This window comes from Sciurus carolinensis, chromosome 12 (genome assembly GCF_902686445.1).
Source record: "Sciurus carolinensis chromosome 12, mSciCar1.2, whole genome shotgun sequence".
In the NCBI taxonomy this organism is placed as follows: Eukaryota; Metazoa; Chordata; class Mammalia; order Rodentia; family Sciuridae; genus Sciurus; species Sciurus carolinensis.
In genome coordinates, this window is record NC_062224.1 from 68,679,350 (window position 1) to 68,707,112 (window position 27,763).

General features: G+C 34.9%; 1 protein-coding gene across 7 annotated transcripts in view; it reads right to left on the reverse strand.

Moving 5' to 3' along the window:
* Disp1 (dispatched RND transporter family member 1) overlaps positions 1–27,763 on the reverse strand; it is a 196,107-nt gene that overhangs the window by 66,521 nt on the left and 101,823 nt on the right. Inside the window, exon 1 of one of the 7 annotated variants that reach the window (XM_047521417.1) lies at positions 8,581–8,682. The exons of 5 other annotated variants lie outside the window; for them this stretch is intronic. The gene's annotated coding sequence lies outside the window, so the exon portion shown is untranslated. Of the gene's footprint in view, positions 1–8,580; positions 8,683–27,763 lie in introns of those variants that run through there. One more of the 7 variants, XM_047521418.1, reaches the window with a different exon arrangement.

Consider the following 27,763-nt stretch of genomic DNA (forward strand, 5'->3'; position numbering starts at 1 on the left):
GAAGGCCTCAAACTTGCGATTCTCCTGCTTCAGTCTCCTGAATAATTGGGAGTATAGGTTTCTGCCATCACACCAGACTTCTTCATGACTTTGATAATAAAAATGCATAAACAATTCTCCTACCACTAATTAATTACATAAAAGACTGCACTTTCAAAAACTTCAAAAGCAAATGAAAAATAGATAAAATAAAACTTAATCAAAATAAATTTTATATCAAAGAACATTATCAAAAAAGTGAAAAAAAATCACAGAATGGGAAAAAATATTTTCATATCATATATTTAAGTATCTAATATCCAGGATATTTTTTTAAAAAATCTTCCTACAACTCAACACTAAATCCAATTTGCGAGAAATTTTTGAACACATATTTCTCCAAAGATATGCAAATGAGCAACAGACCCCTGGAAAGATGCTCAACATGAGTGATTCAAGGAAATACAAATCAAAATCACAATGAGCCACCAATTCATATCCCCAAGCATAGCCATAATAAAGGAAAACCAAAACCAAAACCAAAAAATAACAAGTACTGTCAAGGATATGGAGAAACTGGAACCCTAATACACTGCTGATGCTAATGTAAAACGTTGTGTAGTCACTGTGAAAAAGAGTTCGGAAGTTACTCAAAAATTAAACACAGAATTAGCCTCTACCTAGCAATTCCACTACTAGGTACAGTAGATCCTCAGTATTTGCAGATTTCATATTTGCAAATTTTCCCATTCCCTATAATTTATTTGTAATCATAAAATAATCTTTGGGGTACTTTCACACTTATTTCGACAAGCTGATGTGCAGAGTGGTGAAAAATTTGAGTTGCTGGATGCACACATTCCCACTGGAGGTCAAATAAGACAACACTCTCCTGTTTGGCTCTCACATAGTGAACAAGTACCCCTTTTGTGGTCCATTTAGCACCATATTTTTTCACTTTGTATGTCTTTTTGTTGTTGTTTTCACAGTAGTACTGGGGAAGGAGCCCAAAGCCTCACACATTAGACAAGTTCTCTGCTACTGAGCGAAACCCGGAACCTCTACCTTTTTTGTTCTTTTTGATGGTGATTTTAACTGTTCTTCAATGGCCCCCAAGCAAAGTGCTGAAGTACTACACAGTGTTTCTAAGTGCAAGAAGGTTATGATGTGACTTTCAGAGGAAAATACAAAATAAACTTTGTTCAGGCATCAGTTATAGTGCTGTTAAATGTTGGGTTCAATGTTAATGAATCAACAATATATATTAGATAGGGTGTCTTTAAACAAAATCACACAAAGGGCAATATTATGTATTGATCAACTGATGAAAATACGACCAGAGGCTCATAGGAATCTAATCCTACATTTATCCTAGAAGAAATGATTCTGTATTTGTTGATTCAGCCTCTTCAGTGACTTTATGGATGTAACTACTACAAATAGTGAAAATTGAGTCTACATACCCAAAAGAATTGAAAACATATGTTCATACAAAAACTTGCACACAAATGTTCACAGCAGATTTATAACAGCCAAAAAGTAGAAATGACATAAATATCCATCAACTCATCAATGAATTAACAAAATTTGGTATCTGTACAATGCAATACTATTCAGTCATAAAAACAAAGCACTGGTACATGTTACAACATGGATGAACCCTGAAAACATTATCCTGAGAGCAAGAAACAAAAAGCCACATGTTGTTTTGATTCCATTTATATAAAATATACAGAACAGGCAAATTCATTGAGACAAAAAGTGTATTAGTAATTGCCAGAAGCTGTGGGTAGGGACAGGGGATGCAAATCGACTGCCAATAGGTGTTTCTTTTGGACTGATGAAAATGTTCCAGAATTAGCTGGTGGTAATGATTGCATAATCTTGTGAATACGCTAAAAACTGTTGAATTGAATGTACCTAAAATGGTGAACTTTTTGGTATGTAAATTATAGCTCAATAAAAAACTTAAAAAGGTATAAAGTTCTATAACCAGTGGTTCTCAACTTGAGTGTATATCATAATTCCCTAAAGGGTCATGGAAAGACTGAATCCTGGGTACCTCTGGGTACCATCCCCAATTCTGATGCTGAAGGTGTAGTGTGGAGCTTAGGAATTTGCTTTTCTAGTAAGTCCTCAGATGATGCTGTACTACGCTTTGAGAATGCTGTATTATAGACCATGTCTGAGCTCCTCAAGTGTGGGAAAAAGAACTTTCATTTCTTTATCTCCTAAATATACCTAAAACAGAGCCAGTCTTAGGGAAGAAAAAAGGAGTGGGAGGAAATGAAAAGAAGAAATATTTACTGGAGTAAAAATGTAATGATGTCAGTCCCTGAAATCTTAGAGTGTGATGATTTCATGCCATATATATGCCAAATGCTTTAAGATCTAAAAATCCCCAAGACAAAAAGGAATTAAAGAATTAAAATGAAAATGAAGGTATTTTAATGTTCTCTGGTTTAGTTTGTGAAGGCAGCTTTCATTTCATTGCATTTGTCCTTACACGAAAGAAAACCTTGCAAAGATTCTAGAGTTGTTGATTCCACAAATTACTGCAAAAAAATCCCTAATTAGTTAAGGTATAATAGAAATGAAAGACCTGAACTCTCCACCTCATAAACTTGCAAATCTTTATTTACATTTTTAGCAAAGTTACTGATTTCTACATATAATCACTTGATTTAAAACATGAGGTCCATGTAAAAATAGATAATTTAAAGTACGCTTCTGGTATTTTTACATGCGTACATTATTACTTTATGATAATGTTTATTTCTAATCACTTCAATATGTCTCTCAATATATTAGGCAGAGTGAAGAGTGTGAGTGAGCCTACAAAGTTCTAAAATTCTCTGAAAACAATGTTCTTTTTTTCCCCCCTTCTCAGATCGTATAACTTAGGTATCTTTCTTCATTATTACAAAGATAAAGAATAAGGGGTAGGGAGAATAGGGTTGGTAGGACAGGCACATTTGGTACAAAAACAGCTGCTGATTAACAAACTCTTTCCAAGCTGAACCTAGCCCAAATTTCAATTCCAGGTTTTGTTAGGGTTATTAGCATTTAGAAGTTCTGTCTATTTATTTATTTTCTTAGTGTTAAATGTCAAAACAGTTATGGACAAGTAAACTGTGATCTAAAACAGACAGAAGATGAATGCTTCAGCAAGATTTTCTTCTTTCAGCAGGGTCAAGTCAATAGTTCAGTAATTTGGAAGTAGAAATTCAGAAAAACTAACACAGGAAAGTGGGGCGGGTCCTCTGCCATGTCCTATGTGAAGGAGAAAAGGGATAACTGCTGGAGGAGGGTGTGGTGGTTTTTCTAGCTATTACCCAAAAAACTTATCTACTCAATAAACATACAAGAGCCAATATCTTTTCACATGAGAGGGGGTGTGACAGGTCCGGCCATACTAATCCTGGCCTCTTACAACAACATGGAGTCACCCAACTCTCCTTTTTTTATAATATACAGGTAAAGGGGGCAAGGACCGGGAGGAGCTTCTTCTGTGATAGGATAGGGTGGAGTTAGGGAAGCCATTCTCTTAGGGGAAAATTCCAGAAAGAGACAGGGAACTACTCCCATGCAGTGCCACATGCTTCCCAGCATTTCCTAGAAGCCAGGCCTCTGTGTCCAATGGCTCAAACTAGTCTGACTCTGCTAAATAAGGACAACTTCCCACAGGAAAGTTCTACAGACAATATCCTATATTGTATTTTAATGTTTCTGAATAACATATGATTAGATACCCACCCTCAAACAACTCAGACCAGAACATGATGTTGCTCAAGTCATAGCCCAGAACAGGAAATCAATACAATCTCAGCTCTACCACTCACGGGCTATGTAACCTAGAACTAGTCACTTAATCTGGAGGTTACACGCATCTGTTGAAAAAATCCAAACACTAGAAAAGATGATCTCACAGGCTCTGCGTTCAATTTTTATGAATTTTGAATGTCACTACAAATATATAAAACAAACCCAAGATCTACTATTGAAATTTGGATTAAGAAAAGACTATACATTCAAAGTTGAGTTAACAAATTTGGAGCAAAAACCATACTGCAAGTAACCTGGAGCAAAACCAAAATAATCATGTGGTGCTGAATTCCTTCCCCTGAATTTGGAAATATGTGCATCAGTCTTATATATGCCTCTCATCTGACAACTGACAATTCTTAATCTTATTGCTTCTTCCTTTTCCCATTTCCTGTTGAAAATTCTACCTCCAAAATATACAATTCAGGTCACTTTATTATAGGCTTCACATTAGAATTCAGGTGAATATTTTCTCACACAAAGCATAGTGTTATGTGGCTCAGAATTGATAGTTTTATATCAAAAACAAGCTGAATCATTTCAGCCATAACAAAATAGTGAGGTTATAGATAGATCATATAAGAATATAATCTTGTGATGCATGAGGATTTGAAAACAAAGCACAATGTATTCACAGGCTCTGAAGAGTCTCCAAAATATTTTTGGTTTGCAATATAGGATTTCAAAATGTGATTTTTACTTTTACAATAGAAATTTTTGGCAGAAGATCTCCTAAAATGAAGACCACTATGCCTTGACTCTAATCTAATTAGAGCATTCTTCTAATGGTTTTGGTTGTAGTTTGTTACCAAACTAAACTGAATCTAAAAGAATGTGGTATACATATATACAGAAGGGTTATGAGTAGTAAATCAAAATTTTCCATAAGATAGACTTTGAATATTTATAGGCAGTTACATTTACTTTCCTTATGTCATGAAATAAAAATACATGTAAGTTAATTTTCCAAAAGTTAGACTTTAGAGGAAAATAAATGTGTCACTGCATTCAAACACCTGTCATCTTTGCTAAAGGCTTAGATTAAGTACTACTATGTCACATCACATTCTCTGATTCAAAATGAAGTTGTATAAAAAAAAAGAAATAAAATTCAAATCCCCTTTTATTCATTTATACTTTTTGTAATATGTGGTAATATTATTTTTGGCAAGGAAGGAAACTCTAAGACAGAAGACAGAGCAAGGTATTTCATGAATGCAGAGGGAGGTGTTTTATATGTTGAAAACACATACATTAGTTATCGAGAAGTTCAAATAGTTCAAAATTATGAATGTCATGCTAGGTCCAACTTTAGAAATTTGTTTATAAGAAATAAAATTCTATGAGGTGGCTGTAAAAAGATAAGAACTGAAATAATAACAAATGGGAAAGGAACAAGGATATTTATTTATATCAAAATTTAAGAATATGAGAAATACACTAGAATATTTTACTTGAGCCTTTTTAAAATCTCTAAAATATCCCAGCATAGCAGTGTTAGCCTCAAAATACAGGCCTCACTAAAAAAAAAAAAAAAAAAACAGATTTCATTAGAAACTAGGATTAAGTTCCATTAAGCAAAAGGATATCGTAATAAATTTAAAGCCAACATGTTACAAAACTCAGAAATTCCACTTCAGAAATGCTTCTTCAAAAACACTGAAATGGAACCAGGCACGATGGTGTATGCCAACAGTCCCAGCTACTTTGGAGGATGAGGCAGGAGGATTACTTGAGCCCAGGAGTTTAAGACCAACCTGGGGAACACAGTAAGACCCTGTAGCAAAAAATAAAACACCATAGAAACAAAACCTATCGCAGTGACGGACCTTCAAAACCAGGACATTTTTGGTATTTTCACTGAAAACCCAAAGTTGAAAGTTTAGGCAAGTCCTAGTTGACATTACCATGCATGAATAGTAGATGTTTGGGGGGCATCTGCCAGAATGTACTTGGTAAATGCTTCAGTCCCAGTGTTATGAACTATGGACATGACAAAGCAGCTATTCTTATGACCATATCAAGCCACTGTACACGTACCATGATATGATACATGTCTTTCAGGCATCCCCCAAAAGACTCAGAATGCTATAAGCAGGGCAAGATAGAACCTCTAGAAGTCATTTAAAGAAACCTTAACCTTAAACATCTTTGGAGAAGAAAATGTCACAGATTTCTTTGTTAACATACTGCAAGCACCACTCAAATAACTTCAGATTGTAATATTTCTGACAAAAAATACAGAAGGAAATATTTGAGGTGAATTTAAATATCTATATTCCTTTATAACAACACTCACAACATAATCTTATAATGAAAGTTACCATGACAAGGGTAACAAGCACTGGTTCAGGTACTGAATGTAAAAACGGCAAAGATATAAGCATTCTGATACTTTGATTACAAAGCCACAACAACAAAAAATAATCTTACATTACTGGTAGCAAGAAAGTACTTAATGTACTATGGAGATCATTGTATCAGAATTCTGAGTAATATTAGCAAATATGATACCACCAAGATGATCTTTGTCTTAAAAAAAAACAGAAAAGTGACATTTATCACAATACTGTTAGTAATATTCAGTATTTGTACTTTGCAGAGGTTTGTCACTGACAATACCTTAAAATGAAAGATGAAAAAAAATGTTGAGGAGCCACAGAAATGAAATAAGGAAGTTCTTTGGTTTTTTTCTAAGTTAAGATATTTGCCTTGTTGAGTCAACCAACTGTATTTGCTTTCCTGTATATTTCAGTCAGTGACCAAGAATTCCTGAGTATGTACTCTAGTTAATATTCTCAAGTCACATTCCATTATGCATTACACAGCCCTCAATCACTGGGAAGGAACATTATGCATCCCCCCTTTCCATCCCTATGGGATATTAGGCAATGCAGTATCCATTCCTTCTTCTACCAAGTGCAATGCTTTAGTAATACACATCCACACCCTGCTGGTTTTGCAAGCAGTCATATCCAGCCTCTAGGATCAAGCTCAGATCCCCTTATAGAAACAAGTGGAATTGTCACAAATCTCTAAAATAATCCCTAATCTTGTATAAAGCTAAAAATGTGCTTTTTACTTACATCAGAGAAGTGTAACTTTTAGAAACAATTGTTTTTCACAATGTCTGATTATACTTGCAATGATGGTTACTGAATTAGCCCGCTTTCTGTCATTAAAACTAATACCTGAGATAACCAACTTACACAGAGAAAAGGTTTATTTTGACTCAGAGTTTGGGAGGTTTTAGTCCATGATCAATTGGCCCTGCCTCTTTTGAACCTGTGATGAGATGGCATACAGGGCAGACTGTGTGACAAAACTGCTCACCTCATGACAGGAGAGCAAAAGAGGAAGAGGAAAGGCCTGGGGTCCCACTACCCCTGCAAGGATATGTCCCAATGACCTGCAGAACTCCTGTTAGTCCTGTCACTTAAAGGTTCTACCAATTCCCAATAGTACAAAGCTGGTGACCATCCCTTAAAGTGTACAAGCCTTTGGGGGATGCTTAAGATCCAAACTAGAATAGTCATTGTTGATAGGAATAAACTGACAGAAAACCAATCAGAGACAGTGTTCAGGACAACTGAACTCAGATTTTAGAAAGCCAATATAGGAAAGATGCTCAGTCTTTGTACTATGATCTCAACTTCTTTACATCTTGTGATACTGTCAAAAACTAAATTTTGTATAATTTCTCATCACAATTCTTAGTAGGGGAGGATCTGGTATTCATGACTAATTGTATCTGTAGTGCCTATTATCACAGTGATAAATGACTCTGCACCCTTTTCAAGAGGGTAAATAAAAAGAAAGAGGGAAGTGAGAAGAATGAAATAGGAGTTAAGGTCCTGGTGCCTGCATCATCTTGTTTCTGAAGGCAAAAGTCCTTGAATTGTTCCAGAGAAAACTAGCAATCCAAATTAATAATAATAATGTACAGACCTCACTAGGTTATAAGAAAAAAATTTGTTCTGATCCCAACTTCAAAGCATAAAATGAATTTCCCTTCAGTATAATATATTTTCCAAGCAATTAAATCTGTGTCTCTAGTAATACACATAAATTTCTGGATTTTGGTAATATATTTGAAAAGTTCAAATAAGCAGTTTGCACAAATTCCCTAAAAATAGTTTCTATTTTTTAAAAGTTCCTTTTAAAAACTTAAATCTTCGTCCCTTTGATCAAGACTAACTTCAAATACAGGAGGAAGGAATTTTAAACAACCCAAAGATTTTAATGATATCCTTCAGATCACCAGGATCAGAGAAAACTTACATAAGTCTAGGTAAGAAAAAGACTATTATGGTTTGGATATGAGGTATACCCTTAAAAGTTCATGTGTTAATACAGGAATTTCAGAGGTGACATCATTAGATTATGAGAGCTGTAACCTCATCAGTGAATTAATCCAGCTGATGGATTAATAATCTGAATAGACTACTGGGTGGTAACTGAAGACCAGAAGGAGATGCGGCTGGAACAAGCAGGTCACTGAGATATGTCCTTGGGGATTACATTTCGTCTTTGGTTTCTTCTGTAGGTGCTCAAGTACTCTTTCTCTGCTTCCTAGCTGCCAAGAGGTGAGCAGCTTTCTTCCCCCATGCCCTTCTACCACGATGCTCTGGACCTTTGAAATCTCTGAAACAGTGAGCCCCAAATAAACTTTTCCCTCCTCTAAGTTGTTCTTGCTAGGTATTCTGATCACAATGATGAAAAGCTGACTAACACAAATACATAAAAGTATTAGTCATATAAGTAGATCTTACTTACCCAATTTTTTGTTGTTGTTGTTTAGAACGTATTTGAAAACAATAAAGTATTTTCACTCTGCAGTACAAATTCAGAACTAAAACAAGTCATCCCCATTTGGACCTGAAGTGTATCAAACAAAGACTTTGAATCACAAATTTGTACAGAAACAAAGAGTATTTGAAACTCAGATTTTATAAAAGTTATCCCTTAAATAAATGCTAATTAGAGATTCCTATTTATTTATTTACTTATTTTGCAGTGCTGGGGATCAAACCCAGGGTCTCATGTGTATTAGGCAAGTGCTCTACTACTGAGATAAACCTACAACCTACCTTTTTTATTTTTTTACCTACTCCTTCACTTAAGCTAATAGCTTGTGACTTTATTTATTTTTTAAGACTAAAAGTTAAACAGTAAAAGCAGGAAGAAAGAGAAAAAGGAAAGTGAAGGATGTTCATTAAGGACAATATCTTATTGTTAAGCGAGTAAAAGAATAATTATAAAAGAAAGATAATTCAAATAATTTAAACACCCTATAGATCAACTTCTTTTTCAAATAAACTTTTAACTTGGAAGTTCATATTTTAGATAATGTGGGTCTAAAATACTAACATCTCTATTGATATATATATACTAGTATTTTGATAGATGAAAGCTAATTACCTTAGCCATGAAAAATAAAACTCAGCTTATCATTTGTTTCATTCTTTAATATTCTATAAAATAATTTAGTTTTAACTTTATATTTCATTTCCAACTATTTCACAGGGAAACCTTTTAAGAGTACACAAGTGACTACCAAGTACGGAAGTGGGGTGGAGGCTATACTTCTCATATCAAAATTAATCTTTTTAATGAATTAAGTTCCAATCACTTTTTTTTTCTGTGTTCAAGACTTTAAAGTACAATCAGAAATCTTTATGAGTACTGGTTATTTTTATCATTCCTGTTATAACTAGTGAATCCAACAGGTTGAGAGTCACACAAATTGTCTCATGTTCCTAGATCATATCACTGTATATGGCAACTCGGCTTCATTCTTGCTCCCACTATATCATTTGTCAATACTCAGACATGAAAGCACATCCCAACCATGCTATTTTTCTAGCCCACATTCTTCAGTGAAACCTCAAATAGCCAAATAAGTTCAACAAAAGTTTACTAAAGCTTAAGGATATACTGTGATTCACTTTGTGTTTTTTCCTGCTAATAAGCCCTGAGAATAAATTAAAGTTAAAAAGGAACATTTTGATTAATTCATGAGTCAATTCCACATAATTGACCCCTAAGAAAAAGAGTTCAACACACGAGAAAACCAAGGCACACAGGAATAGAGAAGAGACTAATGGGAAAGGAAGTAACAGAAAGCAAATGGCAAAGGGGATACTGGAAATGGAAAATGGCCACAAGTAGTACCAAGATGACAAATGTTATGACACACACATCGAATAATGAGGAAGAAAAGAAGCAAAACAGAAACCAGGGAAATCTAAGGAAAAACCAGAAACTGAGGGAGAAGGCAAAATATGACACTGAGTACAGGCAAATCAGAAAAAAAAGCAGGTGGTTCATGCTATACTTTAATGCAGAGCAGTAATCTAGCTTCTAAAGCAATTTGTTAGGAGAATAAAAAAAACACAAATGAAGAAAACTGAAATACTACATACAACTATGGATTAATTAATTGTAGAATGAACCCCTCTTGCAAACTATGGAATTCCTGAAGTGTCAGTGTGTGTGTGTGTGTGTGTGTGTGTGTGTGTGTGTACTTGGCAGTGCTAGTGATTAAAACATGGGCCTTGTGCCTGCTTTAGTAAGCACAGGCTCTACCACTGAACTATACCCCTTTCAAATTTTTTTTTTCTTATAACCACAAAACATCCACTTAACTTCTGGACACACACAACTTCATTAAAGCAAATTAATAAAGTTAAAACAAAACAAAACAAAATCCAGGACAGTGCTGGGGATCCCAGAGATAAGCTTCAGATTACTCTGGCCTATGGACACATCACATGAGTGTTGGCTGTTGCCACTATGTACCTTTTCCTTGCTACTCTTTTGAGCTTGCACCTGCCACCTCACTTCCTCATTAAAATAATCTGTTAAAAGGAATTAAAAGAATACCAGAAGGCACCCCTCCTTTAAGAGCACCCCCTTGCTCTACACAGTCTTACACCTGAAATACAGTAAATCCCAAATTCCCCATCCTCTTTGAGGGATTCCTTTGTCTCGTAGGTAATCCAAATTGTTAGCAGCAATAGGCTTCGGTTTATAGAAGATTCTCTCTTCTACTACGCTATCATTAGTTTATGCTACTGTCTACTCAGTCTTTTTTTTTTTGTTGTTGTTCTGAGGACCAATGAAGGGACAAAGTGGGGGAAAAAAAGTCTTAAACAGAGTTAATTTAAGACAAGCAGATGACTGAGTCTTTCAAATAATTTGAACTAATCATATTAGGAAAAGAAAAAAAAGAAAGAAAACAACTTGAGAAGGCAGCATGTTTTTACCAAAAAAAGAAAGCTCCACAATGAATTACTTTTAACTTCTTAAAGAAATGTATGTTGCTCATTTAGAGAAGACAAATTACCAGAGTTTGCCTACAAGGGAAAAAAAATGATCAACTAAAAATGGTGCCATTTCATTTCTCTCAATGTAGATACTATAGTGCCTACAAGAAGGGTTTCAAAGGTTCAAAAACCTCAAGAGGCTTTACAGAAACTCTCAAATATGGCCAAACTACCCTCAAAGTGCATCTTGAACTCTATTACCCCTAGCAATTTGCTCACACTGACATTTTTTACTCAACAATCTCCTATGAGAATGTGAAGTTGAATCCTATGTATTTCTTCAAAGTAGAGCTTAATGTCCTTTTCTCTTTAAATTTAGACTACTATGACTCACAGAGACCATTCTCTCTTGATTCCCTAACAACTGGACCCTATACCACGTATTGCATATTTGTAGTATTTTAAGGATTTGGAGTTTTGTAGTTGAAGTAAATTAATGCTATAGTGTAAAGTACGTTCATAATTCTTAAAGGCAAATGACTACCATACCTGTGACATATTTATTCAATTTTGGTGTTGTTTTCTAATTTCACCAAGGTTATCCTCTTGGATAACTTTTCTTCTTGTTGAGTGCATCTTTCAGTATTTCTTTGGGGGGTTATGGCAAACACTCTTATTTTATGTATTTGGAAATTTCCTCTTTTTACTCTCATTCTTGAATACGAGTTTAGCAGGGTGATTTCAGAGATATTATAGAGGCAGCAGATGATGTACACAGTTTCTGGTCACTAAACTGCTTTTATTCTGCTTAGTGCCCCCTTAGTTCACATCCAATAACAATATAGCCTCAAGAAGAGCTGGTAGTTAATTTCTTAACCTCCATAAACAATGGTGGAAATCAGGATGGGTAAAGGGTTCCTCATTTCCACTCCTTCCTTCAAACACTGAGCCTGGCTTCATCCCCCTGTCTCCTGAGAAGTAGTTGAGGAGTAGCTGAGCAACTTTCTGCTTTCAGGTCAGGAGTTTGGCAGGCTCACAGTTCCAGGCCTATTTACTGCTCTCCCTTTTTTTGATCACTTCCAAGTCCTCTGAGATGTCTGTCTTGATTCTGAGGCTGGCCATATCATTTTAGTTTTCTCTTTTTACATTGTCTCATTGCTGTATGGGGATGATGTTGAAACAAGACTTTTTTGGAGCCATCCTAATTAGAATGCTCTTGTATCTCTTCTTTATGCCTAACCGTGCCTAGCATGGTGGCTACTACACAATAAGTTCTTGATAAATAATATTAACATGGTAAGTGTCAATAAATGAGCACATATGAAAACATGTCAAAAGAACCCAAATAACAAGAGAATTATCATATTCATAAACAATCCTGGTGGTATACAGGTGTTATTTGCTTTGATTAAAAACAGCCAATATATTAGTCACATTAATATAATAATTAACTGGGTAATTCATAATGAGTCTGAAACAATTAAATTTTTAAGAAACCCAGTGAGCAAAGAGGTAGAAATCATTAAATGGTGCTGACTTCATTCTGACTTCCTTTGTAGTCTATAAACAATACATCATTGGTGATACAATTCTAAAAACAATCCTAACATGAATCAACTGAAAGTGGATGTTTTCACCCATCTAGCCCACATCATCCTTAGAAGTAATATATCCTAAGAGTTTTTTTTGTAGGAGATACATATTACAAGGAAGAACAGTGTGTATCCCAAATCACATCAGGATACAATAAACTTGCAAAGTGTAGTATATGAACAGCACAAAAGAGAGGGGTAATACTTAAAAAAAAAAAGATTCAAAGTAAAAATTCATGAAGCTATATTCAGCAGTGACTAAGAACATGATCTTTGATTCTGAAAAGGGCTTCTACTTATTTTACATTGAAACAGACATAACACTGAAACAGTAAACTTATTGTTTATTTAATAAGTAATGCTTAAGAACATCCAGTTGTCTTTGTTTTAACTCTATCCATCACACAATCTTTTTGACTTGTAATTTATCTTTTAGAAGAATCAACAACAAAATGAAAGTATATTGTTTTGGTTTGAGCTAGTTTTGTTTCTACTATAACATTCATACTGTACTTTCCAAATATATCTCCAGTTACCTCTGTGTAACTGATAAAAGGGGTCCTTTACTCCATCAAAATACAAACATCTCTTTCATTTAAAAATGCAGTGACTGGGGCTGGGGATATAGCTCAGTTAACAGAGTGCTTGCCTCTCAAGCATAAGGCCCTGGGTTCAATCCCCAGTACTAGGAAAAAAAAAAAAAAAACCAGTGATTAATCATTCCTGCATAGCTGTATTATATAATCAAATTGTTAAACCATTCAGTTTCTATAAAATCCCTAATCTCATCTCACTGTTGTTATTCATTATCTGATTTTTCCCCCTCCAACCCAGTAGTTCTCAAATGTGAGCCTGCTGATATCAGAATCCCCTGAGGAACTCATTAATACACAGCTGTTAGGTATGCCCTCTTTCCACTCCTCACAGGGAAATTCTGACTCAGTAGTTCTTGGGAGCTCTGGAATTTGTCTTTCCAACAAGCTTCCAGATGGTCCTGAAGCTACTTGCTGGAGCACCACATTTAGAGAACCACTAGTCTAGCTTCTTTCCCCTTTTACTACATACACTAGAGTTATCAAAAATTAATTCTCCCCAAACCATTCATTTAATAACCTAGGGCAATCATACAAAGTTCGAACTACTAAAGTTAATAGTAAGACATTTGATAATTAAAGTCCTCATTTATTCAGACCTCATCTCTTGGCCAACCTAGCAAACCTTTTCACAATTCCTGTCTCCACTAAAATATCAACTTGGTTCTTCTGCTAGAAGGCTCCCTTTATCTGAAAATCAGTGACCACTATTTTCCTTATCGATTCTTATTTATTCATTCATTAACTCAGTAAATATGTATGAAGCGCCTGTGATGTATTAGTTATTGTGCTAAGTGATATGAAAAAGAACCAGGTCAAAAATCTTCCAAAATTAACCACAAATCAACTCCAAACACCCCATTGTTCTATATCCATCTTAGAAATTAACTTGTTTAAGCAAACAAAAAGTACTGACCCCAAAGTGCATTGAACTGTTTTTTTCCACAGTTCCATAGTAGAAATGGAAATGTAGTGAATTTACTATATTCTCTTTCCAGGCCTTCTTAAAACTTAATATCCATTTTAGAGAGTTCTAAAGTGTTAAGGATGTCACTAATATGTCATAATCCATATTATTTTTATTTGTATATTTATTCTCTGATCTTAAATGGGTGCATGATAGCTACTTATATATTTGCAGATTTGCATATTTACAGATTTGAATAGATTTTCAATATCATCCTCTAATACAGAAGGTTTCTAAAGAAGTAATTTTTGATGATTACAAGCTAATGCTTGATATTCTCTCCAGGTAAAAGGAAACTAAAATATTCGAGGGCATGAAATAAGACTATGTCTTGCAGTTTAGTACACAATACATGGCAAGTGCCCAGAAATTAAACAAAAGGAGAAACCATCTACACTCTTCTAAATTTGTCAGGAAGAATAAATGTTTACAGATGACACTGTAGCAATACAGATCCAATAGAAACATTTTACTTTTTCTTTTGCCATGCTGGGAATCAAACCCAGGGCCTCATACATGTTAGGCAAGCAGTCTACCACTGAGCTACATCCCCAAATCCTTACTTGTTCTTTTGTATCAAATATTTTTGTAAATCCTCAAAGTCCTATGAGTATATTTAAAATACTTTTACTTGTGCTTAATTTTTAAATAATATTTAATTCATATTCTAGTATAAATCTGAATAAAGTCATGCAAGTTATCCAAAACTAATAACTCCATGGAATAAATGAAGTTTATTAATGATAAAGGAAGCTTTCACACAGGCCACATTAAGTCAATTTTATAATTTTATTAAAGCCTGACAGAAGAGTCCATGTACGTGCAATAAAGTTTAATGAAAGCCCAGACTGGTACTAAAAGAGTAAGTATTATATGCAATGAAAGCATACATTATAAATAAGAAAACAGTCTTTCAAGACATCTGAATTTGTTCAGAAATTAGGCAACATATATTTATGATCAAATTTATGCATTCAGGTAAGAGGACAGCTACAGTGATGCTATATATTGTTTTCACAGTCTGCATTTGTGAAACAGTTATTCTTTAATTAGCTATTTCTAAGACAAAGTTAATGACTGTTTGAAAATGAGGCTCATTACATGATTCCGTAAATGTACTCTGTAATAACTAACATTACCACACAGCTGTATAAACATATTTACTATGACATACTCTTCTACCACAGGTGTATATTTTCCATTCTAAGCATTACTAATATGCATTTCAGACTAGTCTGATTTAGAACTAAAATTTAAGGGAAGAAATATTTCTTAAATTATTTAACTATTCATAAAATAAATGTTAACCCAACAGAACACTTATTATGTCATAACCCACCTTATTTTTGTGTTTTTATGCTCCACCTTGTTCTTAAATAGGAGTACACTAGTTACTTAATTCTTTATTTTAGATAATATCAATAATAAAAACTTCATCTAAAAAGTCAATAAAAGTAGTCTTGAAATGAAGTATTTGATTTGCATTTTCCAGCAAACATATCTGTGGATTTTATGTTTTTCTAAGTAACAAAGTAGAGTAAAAAAAGTAAAATATTCCAATAATATAACTGAATGACTAGAATTCACTTTATTAAAACACAAGTCACTGAATAACTAAATTGTTTTCTAGATTTTATATAAAGTGTCATATTGAGAGGAAAGGCTTTAAAAATTAACTTCATCTACTTCTGTATATCATTACTGCTAAGGTATTAAATGATACTGAAAACGTCTATAAATATGTTAATATATAAATGACATCTTGGGTATAGTTCAGAACAAATGGTATAGGCTGTACTAGACCAAAGGCTAAATGATTAAGAGCCATGGTCTTAGGAAGCTCACACAAATATATTTTCTAACAAGTATTTCAGACAAAAACTTTTTAATTTTGGAAATAAAAATCAGATTAAAAACCTTACATTTACAGGTACTCAAATGTATTTTCTAAATGATTTTAAAACATGCTTAAATCTTTACATAATGGATATGAGAATATTCTTCAGCTTTTTGCTTCATCCTTCGCGATTAGGGAAATGAATAAACAGACTACTTTTTTACAAAAGGGATTTGAACTGTAGAAGTACACAGCTCATGTGCTAGGTTTTACTTGATCTGAATACTATTGCCCCACAAACTCTAAAGCAGATAAAAAGAATTAAAATACATTTAAGCATATATTTGGTGTTCATTCACTGTAATGTCTCCTTCTGAGACAACACCCAACCATAATTAAGTCTTTTAACACAGTAGATCTCTTCCACAGACTTTGAGCAAGCATCTTAGATCTTGGGACTGTGCTAATCTTTGGTATACTTGGAAGGTAATGTCAAATATCTTTGGTACCTTCTAATTTTATACAATATAGATTAATATCACAATACACCTGAATTTCCTAAACAGTGACCAAAAGCCAACTTAAACAACATAAGTGCTTTAAAAACAGCTTGCAAAGCTTTTTGTTTTCCCACTCATTGTAAAGGGAAGCAATAACTTACAGCAATTTCTTATATTAAAAATTTCCAAATTTTCCAACATTAAATTTTAATATTTACTTTTTACAATTAAAAGTAATTATAATTTAAACATACCAAAATCCATTTCTTGCATGTGATTCTCTCCATATGGTCAATTTACTTCCAGCTGGAGTATGTTCCTTGTAGTTATTTCAGCAAAAATAACTACCTCTCAGTCTCTCCTTTTAATCTGACTCTTGAATTATTTTTGAAGATATCATTTCACTGCCTTCAGCATCTACTAGAACTACTATCACTCTTGATTTTCACTTTTGATAATGAACCTATCTTTTGTGAATACTCTTCCTTTCAGATAACTATTCTTCATATAATACCTACTCCAACCCTCCACTATTAGATTCCACTCCCTCTCCCTTATTCAAGAAGATTATCAAATAATTATCAAATAATTCTCATATTTCTTATTTCTTATAAACTTTTCCCTTTCTATTGAATAATTCCCATCAGCTTATAAATAGGCCTTTATTTTTCTCATTTCAAAAATAATAACAAAACAAAATTCTTTCTCTAGTCCTAGAAATACTGACCAGATTTCCCAACCAAGTACATTACTTCAGTTCCCACCCAGCATTCTGTTCAAAAAATATTAGTTAACTGGGGTCATATTGCAATTGATTGAGATTATCATTAACTTTACTATTTTCATTTGAATTTACTATCTCTAACTTTTCAGGTGAGTTAAAAATATGTTCTGGGTTATTTGTTGCTGTTATAATTTAAAGCATAACTAGAGTTAAGTGGCAATCTTCCAGAACATACATATATATTTTATCCAGTTTACAATTTTGTTGAGATCACAATCTTTCCATATCATACTTCATTATACAATATGCTCTCCAACAGAAAAAAGAACATGGAAGCACTGAAAATCAACAAATTGTGAAGTCAAAACAACTCAACTGGATTTTCTTTTTTATGTATCTCATACTGACACAGACAAACCCAAATAACTATATCATCAATGTGTAAGTAAAACATATTTACATAGTATCTTCACATATATTACATCATTTAGTCTTCATTCTTACCTAAAGAGGCAAGTACTTTGATTATCCTCACTTTATCAATAAGAAGACTAAGGCTTATAAAAGTTGTCCCTAGTTACAAAATGAGAAAGTGGCAATATTGACATTCAAAACTGGACAGTCTGAATTCAGAGCCTAAATTCTTAACCACTATATTATATTCAATCTCAATTCCAAGGATTAATAAGGAAAAGTACACTTTGATTTTAAGAAATAAACTACCTGTATTTTAGTTGTTTTAATCTTAGTAACACCTACTTATAGAGGATATTTTATATCTTTTATCAAATTTTATAGTAAAATTATTTGAAAATTCTCTCTCTCTCTTTTTAAGAGACAGGGACTGGATTGGTGGCTTGTAGCATGGGTGTAGGCCAGTGGTAGAGCACTTACCTAAAATGTAGGAAGCCCTGGATTAGATCCCTGGGCCCACCAAAAAAAAAAAAGGACAAGAGAGGAGGCAGGGTCTCTGTGTTACCTTCGCTTCATGGTGACCAAAATACCTGACATAAACAATTTAGATGAGGAAAGATTTATTTTTGGCTCACAGTTCCAGAGGTTTCAATCCTTGGTTGGCTAGCTCCATTGCTCTGGGCCTGAAGTGAGGCAGAACATCATGGCAAAGGACGTGATAGAGGAAATCTGCTCAGTTCAAGGCAGCCAGGGAGGAGGCAGAGGAGGAAAAAAGGAGAGAGAGAGAGAGAGAGAGAGAGAGAGAAGAAGGGGAGGAGAAGGAAGAAAGAAATGGAGGCAGTTAAGGACAAAGATAGAAAGAAAAAGATAAATACAGTAGTACAGACAGAAAGATACGAAAAATAAGAAATATCTTTCCAGGACACATACCCAGTGATTTACTACCTCCAACCATGTCCTACATGCCTACAGATTCTACCACATACCAGAGATTCATTTGCTATTCAAACCCCTCCCAAAAGCTCCACCTCTGAACACATGATTCTCAGTTGCCTAGGCTGTGCCAGAATTCCTGGGCTTAAGTGATCCTCCTGACTCAGCTTCAACCCTTGAAGTCACAGAGCTCTATTTAGTACTTGACATTAAATTTCTTCTTATTCTGATTAAATAATCTCATTCCTCTAGGCCAAACAATGTAAAACAAGGCCCTTACCCTTTGGATATAATTAAAGAGAGATTTAATATTTTGACTGCCAGATGTACATAAAAATTGGGATTTGATGCTTATAGTTGCTCTCAAACATTTCACCAACTTGTAATCACCCATGAAAATTTATCAACTAAGAAGACATGTTCTAATTCTTTCTCAGGCAAATAAAAAAATCAAATAACTTCTTTTTTCTTCCCAGTACCAGGGGTTGAACCCATGTTATACCATTGAATTATATCTCCTGCCCTTTTTATTTTTTATTTTGAGATAGGGTCTTCCTGTGTTGCCCAGTCTGACAACTCAGACTTGTGATCCCCCTGCCTCAGCCTCACAAGTAGTTGGGAAGAGCAAATCATGTTTAAAACTCTTTTAAAAACACTATGTCTGAATCTGAGGCTGTTTACTTGACACCCACCTCACAGAAAATCAACAGATTGAAATTTTGGGGAGACAGACAATGACATGGGAAAAAAATGATTAAACATAACTGCTATGAACATTGGTTTTCCCAAGGCCTTAAGGACTATATCCATATAAACTATATTAAGGTCAATATTTATATAAAAGTATTATTGCAAATAGAAGTTCCTTAAAAAGGTATTTATAATTTATTTTCTAAGACTTTTTCCCCCCAGGAACATTAAAGATTAAATGTCACAAAATTAAAATAAATCAGTTAGGTGTGTACTTAGATAAGCCAGACCAGGGTGCAAGTGCAACAAGTTTAATTTAAACTAGTTAAGAAGTCGAATTCAGATATTCTGGTGATGTAAGGGAATGAAAGTAATGTAGTACAATCAAATCCTAAATGCAACTTCACACCTTATCTATAACTATGGAAGCCATACCTTCCCTGTTGACTGTAATAAGCCACTGTATGGGTCATAAGAGATGAGATACTTGAAAATGTTTTAAATCATTAAGTATCTTAACTGAGAAAATTATTCCTATTATTATGAAACTAAAAATTTGGCAGAGTTTCAAGAGCTAAAAACTAAGAATTTTCTGTTTTTCAACATCATTTTTACTCCTTAAAGAACCTTCTAGGCACTCATAAAACCAAAGTTGACACTTTGGTAATAATGTACCCTCCCCCAAAAGTCTGATGTATGACCTTGATTTTTTTAAAAACAATAATTCTCCTTAGTACTTCTGAACATGACATTTTGATGCTGGCTTAAACTTTTATAATATATCTGCTAGTATGGACATTTTCCATTCAAAACAATGTTTATATACCCGCAGTTAACTTTCTTCCATAAAGTGTAGAGCTATAAGCCCTGAGAAACTGATCAAAACTTTACAAAAAAGAGGATTTAATAAGGTTTATGTTTTTTCTGAGAGAATGTAGCTAGTGAATATCCAATGTCAACAGTTCATCTGTAGGACATCCAGACACAAAGCAGAAGGGAAAAAATGACAGTAAAAATGTAGTACTTCTGTGATGATTTAAAGACTTAGATGGAAGAAGATAATATCCTTATGATTTGGATTAGATAATTACTATCTTTCTGAAAGTAAACCCAAAATATATATACACACATTTTAAAGGTATACATACATATAACTAAAATGCTGAGTACTTTAAAATTCTAAATACAAAGAAGTAAATATAAGAAAACTGGTATGTATTTTAAAAATAAATAACAATCATATGAAACTGGAGGTTACAGACTTTGAGAAATATTCCCTAAGGAAATGGGGCCCACCTCATTATCTCTGGACTTAACCAGAACTATTAGATGCAAAATGAAATCATTCATGACAGGCTTACTCAGTTATTTTCTAGAAGCTTTAATAAACCACTGTAGAAATACACAACTCCCCACAAACTTAACTGACAAATGCCTATTTGAAAACATGTAAAACTAGATGCTAATGATACTTAAATTATTTTTAAAAATAATTTCATCCTTTTCCTTCTTTGTGTATATTATTGGGGATTATTGGGGATATAACCTAGAGCTACATACATGTTGAGCAGGTTCTTGCTCAGCATAGTGGTACATGCCTTTATCCCAGCAGCTTGGAAACTGAAGAAGGATCACAAGTTCAAAGCTAGCCTCAGCAATTTAGTGAAAACCTGTCTCAAAATAGAAAATAAAAAAGGGCTCGGGATGGGGTTCGGTGGTTAAGTGCTCAAGGGTTCAATCTGGTACCACCACTCCCTCCCCACCCCACAAAAAAAAAAAAAAATGCTGAGCAGATCCTCTATCACTGAACCACATCCTCAGACCCCTGTTCTTATTTTTAAACAACTTTACTGGTATAATTTACATACAACTAAATGTACAATGCATAGTTTATTGAGTTCTGACAAATGAATAGACACATCCATAAACCAACAACCGTAATGAAGTTATTCAATATTTTCACCACCACAGAAAGTTCTCCTAAACCTCTGCCTACTCTCCCCACCAGGCAACCTATAATGTAATTTCTTTCATCATAGTTTTGTCTTCTCTAGTACTTCATAAATGGAATCATAAAATATATGATCTTTTGTACTAACTCTTTCATTCAACATGTCTATGAGATTCATACACATATAGTAATACTCTTTTGTTAATTTTTATTGCTGGAGAGTATTCTACTAAGTTATTACATTATAAGTAGCTTATCAATTTCCCTACTGATGGACATTCAGAACATTGCCTTACTTTTTCACTTTTAAATGGTACCTTTTTGTGGTGGGCGAGACCTGGGGCCCAGGGTTACGCCACATGCATCCAAAGATGGTGACTGGCAGAGAGTCAAATGGCGTGCTGAATGCGCCTTGAGAAAAACAGGAAGCATTTACCATTGGCTGTATGATAATTAGTTCAGCTGCCTAGCACGTGGACAGATATATCTTACATGTATGCTTGAGCTCGTGATCGCTTGACCTTTAATAGGATTGGATGGACATATCTGGTTACAATTGCATCTGCATGAGACTGCTTATATATTGAGGGTGTTATCTGAATAAAGCAGAAGCTCCTTCATGAACCTCTGAAGTGTACGTGTTGTTTGTCCCGCTGGTCGGCGGCAAGCAGCCACAAGTGGCACCTTTTGAAGAGAAGAAATTTGTACTTATGATGAACTCTTATTTATCAAAATATTTTTAATCTTATGAATAATGTTTTTATCCTAAGATATCTTTGCTTATACCAAGGTCACAAAGATTCTGTTTTCTTCTAAAAGTTTTAGAGTTTTAGGTTTCATAGCATTTAAGTTTATGAACAATTTTTAGATTATTTTTATATTTGCTGTGAGAGATCAAGAGTCTTCCTCCCTTCCCCAAAAGAGATCAAGGGATACATCATGTGTTGAAAAGACTGATCTTTCTCCATTTAATTACCTTGGCACCTTCGTTAAAAAACCAATTAGCCTTATGTATAGATCTTTCTGGACTCTCTTCTATTCCACTGATCTGTCTACTGATAACACTCTTTTAAAGATTAAAAGCACATTATTTCCTGTCTTTGTATGAAGACATTCCCAGCATTCTTTTCACAAAGGAACAGTAATTTCATTATTCTTTAATATACTTAACATACCGTTACCTTGGCTTATATTTATTGTTATTCTTCTAAGTAACTACTTCTTAAAAACAAAAATATCAGCCAACGTAACAGTAAAATGTGTTTAATCAGTTTTCTAAGTTGAACACTATTCAGTGGACAACTTGGAAGAGTAAAGTAGCAAAAAATCACCAAACAGGTTAGCCCTATAAAAGTCCCTAACAAGCCTTTCAGAATTTTCCAGATATGCTTCGGCTGAGCCTTACCTGGACAGTACCCACTCAGGATGACCCCTGGTCAGCTGTTCTAGGCCATAAAGACCTAGCCCCATTCTCCCAGCCGAGACCAGCTCACTGCCCACCAATTATGAAATATGAGTTACTCCTGCTTTAGAGAAAAAACTGAGACCATCCTCTAGATTATAAAATGTATCTAAATCTCCACTTGTCCTTAAATCCTTCCCAGGAAAGAAGGTAAGAAAAAATGGTGTCCTTCACTCAGACAGTTATTTTTTTTACCTATCTCCTTTATCCTATATTTGTGTCAAATTAGTTTCTTGTTTTTCTGACTCTTTAGCAAAGAAATTGGAATCTGCAGGAATTCTCAATATCATACATTATTTAGTATTTTTCACAGTTTATGTTTTTAAATAATGAGTGATAGTCATTATTGTATGCAGTGAATAACTTTTTTATGATAAGGTCATACAAAAAGTTTCAGAGCTTTTCTCTAAAAAAAGATTTCATAATAAAGGCATGATTTATTATTATCATCAACAATTCTTTTGATATTTGGATAAACTGTATATTTTAGTACATGTACAAATGATCTATACCTGAATAGACATGTAATATGAAAGACATTAAATAAAATAAATGTTAACACATATTGTCAAATAGTAATGATTTAAAACTGAAACATCAAGCCAAGCGAGGTGGAGCATGTCTGTAATCCCAGTGGCTCAGGAGGATGAGGCAGGACTTTCGGAAGTTCAAAGTCAGCCTCAACAATAGCAAGGTGATAAGCAACTCCGTGAGACCCTGTCTCTAAAGTACAAAATAGGGTTGGGGATGTAACTCAGTGGTTGAGTGCCCCTGAGCCCAATCCCTGGTACCCAAAAAGAGAAATTGAAACATCAAAAATAACTGATAGGGACTGGGGTTGTTGCTCAGTGGTAGAGCGCTTGCTTAGCACGTGTGAGGCACTGGGTTCGATTCTCAGCATCACATAAAACTAAATAAGCAAAATAAGGGCATTGTGTCCATCTACAACTAAAAATATTTTAACAATAAATAAATAAATAAATGATACTTAAAAGTCACCATTTTTAAATAACAACCTACAACACATCAAACATTACTCCCCTATCTGAGAAGTTTTTTTTTTGGTCATCTGACAGATATTAGAGGCAGAGAAAACTTTCTTTTATGTTGCAGAGAGGTTGGAGTGCTCTCCAAGTTGGACATCAGGATACATTTTGCTTCATTTTTAAGCTAATTATATTTTACAATGAAAATATTCTGCATGATTGACCTGATTTTGGTTTTACTATTGAAGTCAATATTGCTTTGCTAATTCAGATTATAGATCAGTTATTTCAGAGTGTTCCACAGCACATTCTGAACTCCTGCATTTGTTGTGCAAAAGTATTTACAAAGAACTGTAGCCTGCTGGAAGCAAATATCAAACACCAGAAATCCTCAGAGGAGACTTTCTGAACATGGTGGAGTAGACGGAGTTGCTTTCCAAGCTGCTCCCGGGCGTGAAACCAACAAAGTGGATAAATAGCTTCGTTGAGGTGGGTGAAGAGGGATTTTTCTGGGATTTAATACTGGACAAGCAGAACAAACTGGGGACTCAGAAGGTTGGATAAAATAAAATAAAGAAGAAAGCTCACTGCTGGTAGCCACAGCAGCCAGAGCTGATTCATTTCGGGCAAAGGAGGCACAGGGACTAAGGGAACCTGTATTTCAGATGGCACCATGGTGTATCGTGGTACAGAAAAATCAGAGATCAAGGACACTGCCCCACTAATCCAGAGGGTGTGCTATACTAATATCTGTGTGCAGGAAAGACACCTCTGGTCTCCCAGTTGTTCACGGAGAGCTGAGGTACAGCCATCTTGCTGTAGCGCTATGTGGCCAGCAGCTGTGGGACCAAGTTCAGGGGCAGAGACCTGGGAAATCCCAGCGGGGTCCGAAAAACAAACCTGGCAGATGCCCACCACACAACTCAGAGTGCCTAGGATACTAGGAGAAAATCAGGCATAGATTGTGTTTTACTTCCGGGAATGCGGTGATGGAGTCCTGAGAAAGCCCATGGCCCCTCAGTCCCTTTGAGTCTGGTAGTTTGCAGGCCCAGCTGGAATGAGCAGGGAATTTGAATGCGCAGACAGGTGTGACTGTGCTCGTTCGGACTGAGCCTGGAAAGTCAGAAAAGGCAGGATCTACAAATGGCAGAGTTGGGTAAAACTGGCTCCTTATTGCAGCAGTGGAACACTGGAGGCTCTGGAGATGCAGTCTCCCCACATGCATCAGCAGCTGCCAGGACCTGAAGGTCCGCTGCTTTAAAATCTTCAGTCCAATCGCCATTCAACAAAGCATCTGAACTGAACCAGGAGGACATACACAATTTAAACAGATCAATATCACGCAATGAAATAGAAGAAGCCATTAAAAATCTACCATGCAAGAAAAGCCCAGGACCAGATGGATTCTCAGACGAGTTCTACAAGACCTTCAAAGAAGAACTCATTCCAATACTTCTCAAAGGATTCCAGGAAATAGAAAAGGAGGGTACCCCACCAAACTCATTCTATGAAGCTAATATCACCCTCATATCCAAACCAGGAAAAGACACATCAAGGAAAGAAAATTTTAGACCAATATCCTTGATGAATATAAATGCAAAGATCCTTAACAAAATATTGGCAAACCGTATCAAAAACATATTAAGAAAATTGTGCACCACGATCAAGTGGGGTTCATCCCTGGAATGGAAGGATGGTTCAACATTCGTAAATCAATAAACGTAATCCATCATGTCAATAGACTTAAGGATAAGAATCATATGGTTATTTCAATTGACGCAGAAAAAGCGTTCGACAAAATACAACACCCTTTCATGCTCAAAACACTAGAAAAAATACGGATAGTAGGAACATACCTGAACATTGTAAAGGCTATTTATGCTAAGCCCATGGCCAAATTCATTCTTTTTTTTTTTTTTTCACATTTCAAAGAGTAATTTATTTTTTTTTCATAGTTTTGTTCCTACATTACTTTTTTTTTATTGTAAACAAATGGGATACATGTTGTTTCTCTGTCTGTACATGGCGTAAAGGCATACCATTTGTGTAATCATAAATTTACATAGGGTAATGTTGTTTGATTCATTCTGCCATTTTTTCCCTTCCCCCCCACCCCTCTCACCCCTCCCCTCCATCCATACAGTCCTTCCTTCCTCCATTACTGCCCCCCTCCCTAAACCCAACTCCAACCCCAACACTAACCCTTCCCACCCCCCATTATGTGTCATCATCCACTTATTAGCGATATCATTCTTCCTTTGGTTTTTTGAGATTGGCTTATCTCACTTAGCATGATATTCTCCAGTTTCATCCATTTGCCTGCAAATGCCATAATTTTATCATTCTTTATGGCTGAGTAATATTCCATTGTATATATATACCACAGTTTCTTTATCCATTCATCAATTGAAGGACATCTAGGTTGGTTCCACAATCTGGCTATTGTGAACTGAGCAGCTATGAACATTGATGTGGCTGTATCTCTGTAATATGCTGATTTTAAGTCCTTTGGGTATAGGCCAAGGAGTGGGATAGCTGGGTCAAATGGTGGTTCCATTCCAAGTTTTCTAAGGAATCTCCACACTGCTTTCCAGAGTGGCTGCACTAATTTGCAACCCCACCAGCAATGTAAGAGTGTACCTTTCTCCTCACAACCTCGCCAACACCTGTTGTTGCTTGTATTCTTGATAATCCCATTCTAATTGGGGTGAGATGGAATCTTAGGGTGGTTTTGATTTGCATTTCTCTTATTACTAGAGATGTTGAACATTTTTCCATATGTTTGTTGATTGATTGTAGATCTTCTGTGAAGTGTCTATTCATTTCTTTAGCCCATTTGTCAACTGGATTATTTACATTCTTGGTGTAGAGTTTTTTGAGTTCTTATAGATTCTGGAAATTAGCGCTCTATCTGAAGTATGATTGGCAAAGATTTTCTCCCACTCTGTACGCTCTTTCTTCGCATTGCTGATAGTTTCCTTTGCTGAGAGAAAGCTTTTTAGTTTGAATCTATCCCAGTTATTAATTCTTGCTTTTATTTCTTGTGCTATGGGAGTCCTGTTGAGGAAGTCTGGTCCTAAGCCGACATGTTGAAGCTCTGGACCTACTTTTTCTTCAATAAGATGCAAGGTCTCTGGTCTGATTCCGAGATCCTTAATCCATTTTGAGTTTAGTTTCGTGCATGGTGAGAGATACGGGTTTAGTTTCATTCTGTTGCATATGGATTTCCAATTCTCCCAGCACCATTTGTTGAAGAGGCTATCTTTTCTCCATTGCATATTTTTGGCACCTTTGTCTAGTATGAGAAAATTGTATTTATTTGGGTTTGTGTCCGTGTCCTGTATTCTGTACCATTGATCTACCTTTCTATTTTGGTACCAATACCATGCCGTTTTTGTTACTATTGCTTTGTAGTAGAGTTGAAGATCTGGTATTGCGATACCCCCTGCTTCACTCTTTCTGCCATGGATTGCTTTAGCTATTCTGGGTTTTTTATTCTTCCAGATGAATTTCATAATTGCTTGCTCTATTTCTGTAAGGTACATCATTGGGATTTTAATTGGAATTGCATTGAATCTGTATAGCACTTTTGGTAGTATGGCCATTTTGACAATATTAATTCTGCCTATCCAAGAACATGGGAGATCTTTCCATGTTCTAAGGTTTTCTTTAATTTCTTTCTTTAGTGTTCTGTAGTTCTCATTGTAGAGGTCTTTCACCTCTTTTGTGAGATTGATTCCCAAATACTTTATTTTTTTCCAAGCTATTGTGAATGGGGTAGTTTTCCTGATTTCTCTTTCTGAAGATTCATCGCTTATGTATAAAAATGCCTTAGATTTATGTGCATTGATCTTATATCCCGCTACTTTACTGAATTCACTTATGAGATCTAAAAGTTTTTTGGTGGAATTTCCTGGTTCCTCTAAGTATACCATCATATCATCAGCAAATAGGGAGAGTTTGAGTTCTTCTTTTCCTATTCGTATCCCTTTAATTTCTTTGGTCTGTCTAATTGCTCTGGCTAGAGTTTCAAGGACGATAT